The following is a 12687-nucleotide window of genomic DNA, read 5'->3' as shown; positions in this document are numbered from 1 at the left end:
CCTCTGGGATGAAGCTTCCAGAAGAAGGAACAGGCAGCAATCTTTGCTGTTCTACAGTCCCCACTGGTGATACCCAGGCAAATAGGGTCTGGAGTGGACTTCCAGCAAACTCCAGCAGACCTGCAGCAGAGGAGCCTGACCGTTAGAAGGAAAACTAACAAACAGAAAGGAATAGCATCAACATCAACAAAAAGGAGGTACACAAAAACCCCATCCGAATGTCAACAACATAAAAAAACAAAGGTAGATAAATCCATGAAGATGAGGAAAAACCAGTACCAAAAGGCTGAAAATTCCAAAAACCAAAACACCTCTTTTCTTCCAAAGTATTCCAACTCCTTGCCAGCAAGGAAACAAAACTGGACGGAGAATGACTTTGACGAATTGACAGAAGTAGGCCTCAGAAGGTGGGTAATAACAAACTCCTCCAAGCTAAAGGAGCATGTTCTAACCCAACGCAAGGAAGCTAAGAACCTTGAAAAAAGGTTAGAGGAATTGCCAACTAGAATAACCAGCTTAGAGAAGAACACAAATGACCTGATGGAGCTGAAAAACACAGCATGAGAACTTCATGAAGCATACACAGTATCAATAGCCAAATCGATCAAGTGGAATAAAGGATATCAGAGATTGAAGATCAACTTAATGAAATGAAGCATGAAGACAAGATTACAGAAATAGAATGAAAATGAATGAACAAAATCTTCAAGAAATATGGGACTATGTGAAAAGACCAAACCTACGATTGATTGGTGTACCTGAAAGTGATGGGGAGAATGAAACCAAGTTGGAAAACACACTTCAGGATATTATCCAGGAGAACTTCCCAAACCTAGCAAGACAGGTCGACATTCAAATTCAGGAAGTACAGAGAACATCACAAAGATACTCCTTGAGAAGAGCAACCCCAAGACACAGAATCATCAGATTCACCAAGGTTGAAATGAAGGAAAAAATGTTAAGGGCAGCCAGAAATAAAAATAGGGTTACCTACAAAGGGAAGCCCATCAGACTTAGAGTGGATCTCTCTGCAGAAACCCTACAAGTCAGAAAAGGGTGAGGACCAATATTCAACATTCTTAAAGAAAAGAATTTTCAACCCAAAATTTCATATCCAGCCAAACTAAGCTTCCTAAGTGAAGGAGAAATAAAATCCTTTACAAACAAGCAAATCCTGAGGGATTTAGTCACCACCAGGTCTGCCTTACAAGAGCTCCTGAAGGAAGCATTAAATATTGAAAGGAACAATCGGTACCAGCCACTGCAAAAACATACCAAATTGTAAAGACCATCAACATTATGAAGAAACTGGATTGAAAACGGGTAAAATAATTAGCTAGCATCATAATGTCAGGATCAAATTCACACATAATAATATTATCCTCAAATAGAAATGGGCTAAATGCCCCAATTAAAAGGCACAGACTGGCAAACTGGATAAAGAGTGAAGACCCATCAGGGTGCTGTATTCCAGAGATCCATCTCACATGCAAAGACACACATAGACTCAAAATAAAGGGATGGAGGAATATTTACCAAGCAAATGGAAACCAAAAAAAAAAAAAAAAAAAAAAAAAAAAGCAGAGGTTGCAATGCCAGTCTCTGAGAAAACAGACTTTAAACCAATAAAGATCAAAAAAGACATAGAAGGGCATTACATCCAGATTCATAGTGCAAGTTCTTAGAGACCTATGAAGAGACTTAGACTCCTACACAATAATAATGGGAGACTTTGACACCCCAATGTCAACATTGGACTGCTCAATAGGATAGAAAATTAACAAGGATATTCAGGACTTGAACTCAGCTCTGGACCAAGCAGACCTAAGAGACATTTACTGAACTCTCCACCCCAAATCAACAGAATATACATTCTCCTCAGCACCACATCGCACTTATTCTAAAATTGACCACATAATTGGAAGTAAAACATTCCTCAGCAAATGGAAATGAACAGAAATCATAACAAACAGTCTCTCAGATCACAGTGGAAGCAAATTAGAACTCAGGACTAAGAAACTCACAGAAAACCACACAACTACAGGGAAATTGAACAACCTGCTCTGGAATAACTACTGGGTAAATAAAGAAATGAGGTCAGAAATAAATAAGTTCTTTGAAATCAACGAGAATAAAGACACAACGTACCAAGAATCTCTGGGACACAGCTAAAGAAGTGTTTAAAGGGAAATTTATAGCACTAATGCTCACAGTAGAAAGCAGGAAAGATCTAAAATTGACACCCTACAATTAAAAGAACTACAGAAGCAAGAGCAAACAAAATCAAAAGCTAGCAGAAGACAAGAAATAACTAAGATCAGAGCAGAACTGAGGGAGATAGAGACACAAAAAACCCTTCAAAAAATCAATGAATCCAGGGGCTGGTTTTTCGAAAAGATTAACAAAATAGACCGCTAGCCAGAATAAGAAAGAAGAAAAGAGAAGAATCAAATAGACACAATAAAAAATGATAAAGGGGATATCACCACTGATCCCAAAGAAATACAAACTACTATCAGAAAATATAAATACTTCTACACAAATACTCTAGAAAATCTAGAAGAAATGGATACATTTCTGGACACATACACCCTCCCAAGTCTAAACCAGGATGAAGTTGAATGCCTGAATAGATCAATAACAAGTTTGGAAGTTGAGGCAGTAGTTAATAGCTTACCAACCAAAAAAGCCCAGGAACAGACAGATTCATAGCTGAATTTTACCAGAGGTACAAAGAGGAGCTGATACCATTCCTTCCGAAACTATTCCAAACAACAGAAAAAGAGGGACTCCTCCCTAACTCATTTTATGAGGCCAGCATCATCCTGATACCATAACCTGGCAGAGACACAACAAAAGAAAACTGCAGGCCAATATCCCTGATAAACATCGATGCAAAAATCCTCAGTACAATACTGGCAAACCTAATCCAGCAGCACTTCAAAAAGCTTACCCACCACGATCAAGTCAGCTTGATCCCTGGGATGCCAGACTGGTTCAACATATGCAGATCAATAAATGTAATCCATCACATAAACAGAACCAATGACAAAAACCTCATGTTTATCTCAATAGATGCAGAAAAGGCCTTCGATAAAATTCAACACCCCTTCATGCTAAAAACTCTAAATAAACTAAGTATTGATGGAACGTACCTCAAAATAATAAGAGCTATTTATGTCAAATCCACAGGGAATATCATACTGAATGGGCAAAAGCTGGAAGCATTCCCTTTGAAAACCTGCACAAGACAAGGATGCCCTCTCTCACCACTCCTATTCAACACAGTATTGGAAGTTCTGGCCAGGGCAAGCAGGCAAGAGAAAGAAATGAAGGGTATTCAAACAGGAAGAGAGGAAGTCAAATTGTCTCTGTTTGCAGATGACATGATTGTATATTTAGAAAACCCCATCATCTCAGTCCAAAATCTCCTTAAACTGATTAAAAAAAAAAAAAAAAAAAAAAAAACTTCAGCAAAGTCTCAGGATATAAAATCAATGTGCAAAAATCACAAGCATCCCTATACACTAATAATAGACAAACAGAGAACCAAATCGTGAGTGAACTCTCATTCACAATTGCTACAAAGAGAATAAAATACCTAGGAATACATCTTACAAGGGATGTGATGGACCTCTTCAAGGAGCACCACAAACCACTGCTCAAGGAAATAAGAGAGGACACAAACAAATGGAAAAACATTCCATGCTCATGGACAGGAAGAATGAATATGGCCATACTGCTCAAAGTAATTTATAGATTCAATGCTATCCCCATCAGGCTACCATTCACTTTCTTCACAGAATTAGAAAAACTAAATTTCATATGGAACTATAAAAAAGCCCATATAGCCAAGACAATCCTAAGCAAAAAGAACAAAGCTGGAGGCATCATGCTACCTGACTTCAAACTATACTACAAGGTTCCAGTAACCAAAACAGCATGGTACTGGTACCCCAAACAGATATATAGACTAATGGAACAGAACAGAGGCCTCAGAAATAACACCACACATCTACAATCATCTCATCTTTGATAAACCTGACAAAAAAAAGCAATGGGGAAAGGATTCCCTATTTAATAAATGGTGTTGGGAAAACTGGCTAGCCATTTATAGAAAACTGAAACTGGACCCCTTCCTTACACCTTATATAAAAATTAACTGAAGATGGATTAAAGACTTAAACTTAAGACTTAAAACCATAAAAACCTTAGAATAAAATGTAGGCAAAACCATTCAGAACATAGGCATGGGCAAAAACTTCATGTCTAAAACATTAAAAGCAATGGCAACAAAAGCCAAAATTGACAAATGGGGTCTAATTAAACTAAAGAGCTTCTGCACAGCAAAATAAACTTCATCAGAGTGAACAAGCAATCTACAGAATGGGAGAACATTTTTGCAATCTATCCATTTGACAAAGGGCCAATATCCAGAATCTACAAAGAACTTAAACAAATTTACAAGAAAAAAAGAACCCCATCAAAAAGTGGGCAAATGATATGAACAGACACTTCTCAGAAGAAGACATTTATGTGGCCAACAATCATATGAAAAAAAAAGATCATCACTGGTCATTAGAGAAATGCTCATCAAAACCACTATGAAGTACGATCTCATGCCAGTTAGAATGGTGATCATTAAAAAGTCAGGAAACAACAGATGCTGGAGAGGATGTGGAGAAATAGGAACACTTTTACACTATTGCTGGGAGTGTAAATTAGTTCAACCTTTGTGGAAGACAGTGTGGCAATTCCTCAAGGATCTAGAATCAGAAATACCATTTGACCCAGCAATCCCATTACTGGGTATATACCCAAAGGATTATAAATCATTCTACTGTAAAGACACATGGACATATATATTTATTGCAGCACTATTCACAATACCAAAGACTTGGAACCAACCCAAATGCCCATCAATGATAGACTGGTTAAAGAAAATATGGCATATGTACACCATGGAATACTATGTAGCTGTAAAAAAGGATGAATTCATGTCCTTCACAGAGACATGGATAAAGCTGGAAACCATCATTCTCAGCAAACTAACACAGGAACAGAAAATCAAACACCACATGTTATCACTCATAAGTGGGAATTGAACAATGAGAACACATGGACACAGGGAGGGGGACATTACACACTGGGGCCTGTCAGTGGGTGGGGGGCAAGGGAAGGGATAGTATTGGAGAAATATCTAATGTAGGTGATGGGTTGATGGGTGCAGCAAATCACAATGGCACATGTATACCTATGTAACCCGCATATTCTGCACATGTATCCCAGAACTTAAAGTATAATAAAAAATAAATAAATCAAAATAAATTATGAAAAAAGAGAAAAAAATAATTTGTGCTTGACAGTGAAACCTAGGTGTATTAGTGAGGGTTCTCTAAAGGGACAGGACTAATAGGATGTATGTATATACAAAGAGGAGTTTATTAAGGATAATTGACTCACAGGATCACAAGGTAAAGTCCCATGATAGGCTGTCTGCAAGCTGATGAGCAAGGAAGCCAGTCCGAGCCCCAAAACCTGAAAAGTAGGGAAGCTGACAGTGCAGCCTTTGATCTGGGGCTGAAGTCCTGAGAGCCCCTGGCAAACCACCAGTGTAAGTCCAAGAGTAAAAGCCGAAGAGCCTGGAGTGCTGAGGTTCAAGGGCAGGAAGTGTCCAGCACAGGAGAAAGATGAAGGCTGGAAGACTCAGCAAGTCTGCGCTTTCCGCTTTCCTCTGCCTGCTTTATTCTAGCTGTGCTGGCAGCTGATGGTGTACACCAGATGGTGCCCACCCAGATTGAAGGTAAGTCTGCCTCTCCCAGTCCACTGACTCAAATGTTAATTTCCTTTGGCAACACCCTCACAGACACACCCAGGAACGATACTTTGCATCCCTCAATCCAATCAAGTTGACGTTTAATATTAACCATCATACTTGGCAAATCATAATGCTAAATAGAATCATCATATGGATAACTTCCTGGAAATAGAGTAGCTGATTTTATCAAATAAGAAAAATAATTTTTGTTTATGATGCTGGTGCTATTGGCATACACTACAAGCTTTTGGTTGCAAGCAATAAAGACAGAATCTAACTGATTTAAGCATGAAAGAAGTTATTGAAAGGACTTGGGATAGCTCACAGAGTCAAAGGAAAAGATGAGGATGTTGAAAGGGCAGGGATTAAAGCTGCTCCAGGGCACCAGGCAGAAATACATCATGGAAGAGACCCTCAGGTTCTTCAGGGTTCTCCTCTTGGCAGAATGCAGTGCCTCCGGCTACTTTCATTGTTAGCTCCCTCCTCTCAACATTCATATCCTCAGAGGGAAAGATTAATTGGCTTACTTTGAGTCACACGTTTGCCAGGCTAAGGAACAGTAGGTCTTGTTTGACAGTCTTACCCAGACCAAAATGAAAACAGAAAGGGAAATGTAAACAGGCACCTTCAATCCTACAGGTATCCCTACAATGGCCTTCCTGAAGAGTTGTGCTCTGAGTTCTATGCAGTTCTCACTGAGGTGACCACAGTCCCCATCCTGCCTTTGTTTTGATTAAATGTACGCTTTTGAGAGTTGCCTGTTTGGGAATGGCCAAAGAATAATTTTGTTCTGTGAATCTACTTGTGAATACAGTCTACTTGCAAATAAATCTGAAACTCCATCCAAATTAGGTCCTATAAGATTTATTTGTTGCAGCATTTTACAACATTTTTCTGTTAAAATATCCCAGTGAAAAAGAAAGTAAATAATAGAGAATGAGTGGATGAGCAAAGATGTCCACCAGAAGCCAAACCTTTTTTCAGAATGCCATGTTTTAACTTACCATATTATTCACATTTTGCATTACTTACTTTATATTTTCCTATCTCAAAATCTTTATAAAATTGACCCTCTTGGCCGGGCGCAGTGGCTCGTGCCTGTAATCCCAGCACTTTGGGGGGCCGAGGCGGGCAGATCACGAGGTCAGGAGATCCAGACCACGGTGAAACCCCGTCTCTACTATAAATACAAAATATTAGCTGGGCGTGGTGGCAGGTGCCTGTAGTCCCAGCTACTCAGGAGGCTGAGGCAGGAGAATGGCGTGAACCCAGTAGGCGGAGCTTGCAGTGAGCCGAGATCGTGGCACTGCACGCCAGCCTGGGCGACTAAGCGAGACTCCGTCTCAAAAAAAAAAAAAAAAAAAAAAAAGACCCTCTTGCAGAAAAGCCCTACTGTATTATGGTTTTTCTTTCTCCTTGGCACACTGACATGTATCCCAAGAATATAAAGCAACAGAAGTACAGAAATAAGGGAACTCTTACATGATTTTTCTTATTATTGTGTGGGACTTCAACTCGTATGTGCTAGACCTACAGTTCTCTCTAAGGAAGACTAATAATGCATGATGAGTAATAATTTATAACCACTGACATTGCTTGGATATTTATCATCAGCATTCCCAAGTTGTGAGGGCCTTGAGAAGGAATCTAGCCTTTTACAGATAAAGGAGCTCAGGCTCATAGGGGTGAAGTAACTGTCATATTCACACCTACAGGAAGAGGCAGAGCTAGAACTTGATTGTACCTGAGTTTTCTTACTTCCATCCAACACTCTTTTGACTACAGCATTTGCAGCAATATAAGATTCACTCAGTACATTCTACTCACAAACAGTATCTAGAATAGTCATATGTCCAATAAAGTATCTGCAGTCATCTGTTCTGGTGGCCATAACTAAATGCCATAGACTGGGTGCTTAAACAACAGAAATTAATTTTGTCACAGTTCTGGAGGTTGGAATTCCAAGATTAAGGTGCTGTAGGAGGTGGTTTCTGGTGAGGCCTCTCCTCCCAGTCTCTTATCTGTGCATGCAGGGAAAAAGAGAGAGCACACAGTGCATTTTGGTTTCTCTTCTTCATCTTATAAGGACACCCAGGTTAGTGCCTCGCCCTTATAACATTATTTAACTTTACTTACTCTCCTAAAGGCCCCATCTCCACGTACAGTCACATTGGGGTTAGGCTTCAAGACATGGATTTTGGAGGGACCCAATTTACTTAAAAATAGAATGTATCTATATCTATCCATCCATCCATCTGTTCTTCATTGAGTTGATTCAATGATTCACTTCACTAGAAAAGAAAAAAAAAGGTGGGGAGAAGGACAAAGTAGAAAAGGATAAGCAAATTTTTTAAAGCCTAATTATCACCCACTTATACTTATGTAGAATCATTTTTTCTAATTAAATAATTACCTATCAATCTTGGAAAGCAGCTAGAGACCAGGATTGGGATGCAGGGCAGGTGATATATAGAAGGAAGAATGAAATACAGAATCTGAGATGTTGTATCAAGGCCCTGGATGGTAGGTGTAGGCTGAGTGTCACTTGAGTTGGAGAAGGGAGAGTCATTTTGGGCACTGAGAAAAGGGACTACTTGGGGGTAGATAGGTAAAGGGAAAATAAACTTCCAAAGACTAGTTTTTCTTGATACCTTTCAGTGTTTCTGTTTCTTCATCTGTAAATTAAGTATTATAGCAATATCTCCTAGAGTTAATTTTCTTGAGTAAAACCTATATAAAAAAAGACATTTTTCTATCTGCTCCCCATAATTTGCAAATCTGCTCCTCTCTCCCAATGGAGACATTGCTCAATATCCCAGATGCCAGTCATATGGTCACATGTAAATGGTTTCCCCCTGGTTATGCAGTGGACAGCATGTGTCTATGCTGAAGGCCCCTGTCTTTTCTTCATGGACCCCAAACATTACAAATTACGGTTGCTTAGCCCTGAAAAGAGTCAGAACTGAGCCATTGCCCGGTCGTATACAGTCTATGGGCTGCTCCCTTGGTAATACAAATTCTGGTTGGAGCCTTTAAGTTGGCCCCTGCAAGGGCTTGCTTGTTCTTAGATGGACTAATCTCCCATTCAGCCTTGGGTTAGTGGGTGAGAACGTCATCCCAGTTTGGAACCTAAGAAGCAAGAGCTGAAATAAATGAAAAGGAGCTAGTGCTTTTTTCTGGCATACACACAGTCTCACTGGAAATTACTGCTTTGATCAGAGCTGATATTTTCACTAAACAGCATTCTTAGTATCTACTCAGAATTGTTCAAAATTTATCAACTTTAAAGGGTTTCTTTGGCCAGTTTTAAAATTTCTGCTATGCAACATATACAATAGCAGGAAACGCTGTAGACTTATCTACTTCTGATGCGGGCTTTCTGCTAATGCCTTTGCAAAGGGGCTCAAAAGTCTTCTCCAAATCTGCTTAGTTGCACCTGTGAGTCTCCTCCCTTACTTCAGAGAGAGGATGTTCATGGATGTCTTGGCTGTAGAAGGGAAAGTTAACTTCAAGGCTGATGGTCAGAAAACTCTCCTTCCTTAGAAGGAATTGTTTTTTTCTCTATAGGTGTTTACTATCTCCCCTCAGCAAATAATGCTGTGGTGTTGAGGCTATAGCAGAAGAGTCTGCTCTCATTATAAAACAGCCATTCATGTGGGGGAAAGGAGGTTAGAAGGATCTGATGGTTTTTCATGATTTTTATCTGTAGATTGTATGAGTTTCACCAACACTAAGAAACTGAATAATAACAATTTTTTTTTTTTTTTGAAATGGAATCTTGCACTATTGCCCAAGCTGGAGTGCAGTGGTGTGATTTCGGCTCACTGCAACCTCCACCTCCTGGGTTCAAGTGATTCTCCAGACTCAGCCTCCCAATTAGCTAGTGTTACAGGTGCTCGCCACCATGTCCAGCTAATTTTTTGTATTTTTAGTAGAGATGAGGTTTCACCATGTTGGCCAGGCTGGTCTCGAACTTTTGACCTTGTGATTCGCCTGCCTTTGCCTCCCAAAGTGCTGGGATTACAGAATAATAATTTTCTAAAGCTCTCTTTGTCATGCGTCATGGCTCAGTTATGTCACTCATCATTTAGTTAATTTGATATTTTGCTCTTAGCTAAATTTGCTTAGCCAAATATGCACACAAATGAAATAATTGCTGTCTTTATAAGTCACCCAGAAACTCAATGTTTTTGCATCACATACCATAATTGATGGGGAATTAAATTGGATTCTTGCTGGCATATCAGTCTGAAACCCCAGGGAATGGTAAAAGTGCCCGAAGCACAGGTTTGTGAGAATAAACTTTATGGAACTGGTGTCGTCCTAGTTAATAAAAATGGATTATCTTAATGGTTTGATTCAGGGGTCTTACTAGCATAGTCTCAGCCCTAGGATTGCCTTTATTCTAGGTGGCATCTGTTTTTGACAGGACAGAGGTGGTGTAATGGATTTCCCCATCTTTTTCTGAGGCAAGATATTGTTTTAATATTCTCTATGGGTTTCCACAAAACACGTTTTTTAAGAATCCAATATAAAGGATTTTATTTAATACCTATTTTCAACATTCAAAAGTCACTGATGATTGCCTTCAGAGTGGGAGTGTTCTTAACCCAATCAATCTCCATATTAGAAAAATACTTAGTATATAGTCATTTTGCTCAATCTATTCTCTTCCACACCACACAACCCCACAACTGCCACAACCTCCCTCACCCTGGATTAAATCACTGTTATTCAGGCCTATAGTACTAATTTCTTATTTAGAATTTATCAACCACTTTTTTTTCCCTCAATTCCCAATGTCACTGAAAATTGAATAGGCAATAAATTTCCATGTATTGTATGAAAAGTAGCTCATGATTCACCTGGAAATATAATGAAATTCCAAACTGAGATCCCTGTGTTGGTTATGTGTTTGTTTTGTTTTGTTTTGTTTTGTTTTGTTTCTTCTTTGTTTGTTCATTTTTAAGAGACAGGATCTTGCTCTGTCACCCAGGCTACAGTGCAGTGGCATGATCTTGGCTCACTGCAGCCTTGAACGCCTGGGTGTCAGGCCTTTGAGCCCAAGTTAAGCCATCATATCTCCTGTGACCTGCACGTATACATCCAGATGGCCTGAAGCAAGTGAAGATCCACAAAAGAAGTGAAAACAGCCTTAACTGATGACATTCCACCATTGTGATTTTTTTCTGCCCCACCCTAACTGATCAATGTACTTTGTAATCTCCCCCACCCTTAAGAAGGTTCTTTGTAATTCTCCCTACCCTTGAGAATGTACTTTGTAAGATCCATCCCCTGCCCACAAAACATTGCTCCTAACTCCACCGCCTATCCCAAAACCAATAAGAACTAATGATAATCCCACCACCCTTTGCTGACTCTCTTTTTGGACTCAAGCCTACCTGCATCTAGGTGAAATAAACAGCCTTGTTGCTCACACAAACCTGTTTGGTGGTCTCTTCACATGGACATGTGAGACACTAGGTTTAAACTATTCTTCTGATTCAGTCTCCCAAGTAGGTGGGATTACAAACTCTCAGCACCATACCCAGCCCATTTATTTTTATTTTTATTTTTATTTTTTTGTAGAAGTGGGGGCTTGCTCTGTTGCCTAGGCTGGTCTTGAACTTGTGGCCTTAAGAGATCCTCCCACCTCAGCCACACAAAGTGCTGGGATTACAGGTGTTGTAGCAGGACGAGCCGCAGACAAAACCTCTCAGACACCTAGTTGTAGAAGGAAGGGCTTTATTCAGCTGGGAGCATTGGCAAGCTACTGCCTTAAAATCTGAGCTCTCCAAGTGCACAATTTCTATCCTTTTTAAGGGCTCACAACACTAAAGATTTCATATGAAAGGGTTGTGATCAATTGAGCAATCTAGGGGATACATGACAGGGGTTTCATGCACTGATAGAGAGAAACAGAACAGGGCAGGGAGCTTGACAATGTTCTATACAATGTCTGGAATCTACGAATAACATCAGTTTCTAAGTTATGAGTTGATTTTTAACTATTAGGTTTAGGCCAGGCAGGCTTAGGCCAGGTTTTGGGCCTGGCGCTGGGCTGTCTTTAGTTTCACTTCCTTGTTTTTTCTTAAAACAGGTACTGAGTATAAAACAATATAAAACAATATGAGAGGATCTCTCTCTTTCCTCATTTCCCCCCTTTGAGACTCTCACTTTTTATTAGTGGGAGTTCTCACTCTTATTTTTACTACTTATGTCTTTTTGTGCAATAGATTGATAGTGATTTATACAGTATACTTGTGCTGAAGCATTTTGGTGAACTAAGGTAGCAATGAAGCTTTTTATCATTTGAAGAAGTACAGGTAGCAAACAAGAGAGCAGTAAGCAGGTTCTTATTACTATTATAACTTTCATTATAAGAGTTTTAAATCCTCCTAGTGCTGGGAACTAATTTTTAAACACAGCTTCAGGGTCGAATTTGTGCTACACTTGTACGGGCACATGTGTTTGTTTTGTCATATTTTAAACTATATTTTTAACTACTTGCTTTTGATTATCTATGTGTAGACAGTAATTAGTAAGGTTACATTTCTTATAGACCTCTTTTTCAGTTGCTAGCAAGTAGTCGAGAGCCAATCTATTTTGATAGATAGCATTTTTTATCTGAGTATTTTGTCAGACCAGAATAGTCAAGGCTTGACTGGTTTTATTAGTGATGATTTTTAAAACAGCTTGCAACCATATGATTTGGTTGAGCATGTAAATGGGGGTCCAGTATCCCCATGAGCCATCTTGTGTCTAAGTGGCAGGCCTATAGTATTGTATAATTTTTTTAGGAGGTAATTTATCATCTTTCCAATTACCTATGGCTATGCTTCATTTTCCGTGGGAAGCATAGACAGGGA

Source organism: Papio anubis, chromosome 6 (genome assembly GCF_008728515.1).
Source record: "Papio anubis isolate 15944 chromosome 6, Panubis1.0, whole genome shotgun sequence".
Taxonomy (NCBI): Eukaryota; Metazoa; Chordata; class Mammalia; order Primates; family Cercopithecidae; genus Papio; species Papio anubis.
The sequence above is the reverse complement of the archived record's forward strand: the minus strand, read 5'-3'. Positions refer to the sequence as shown.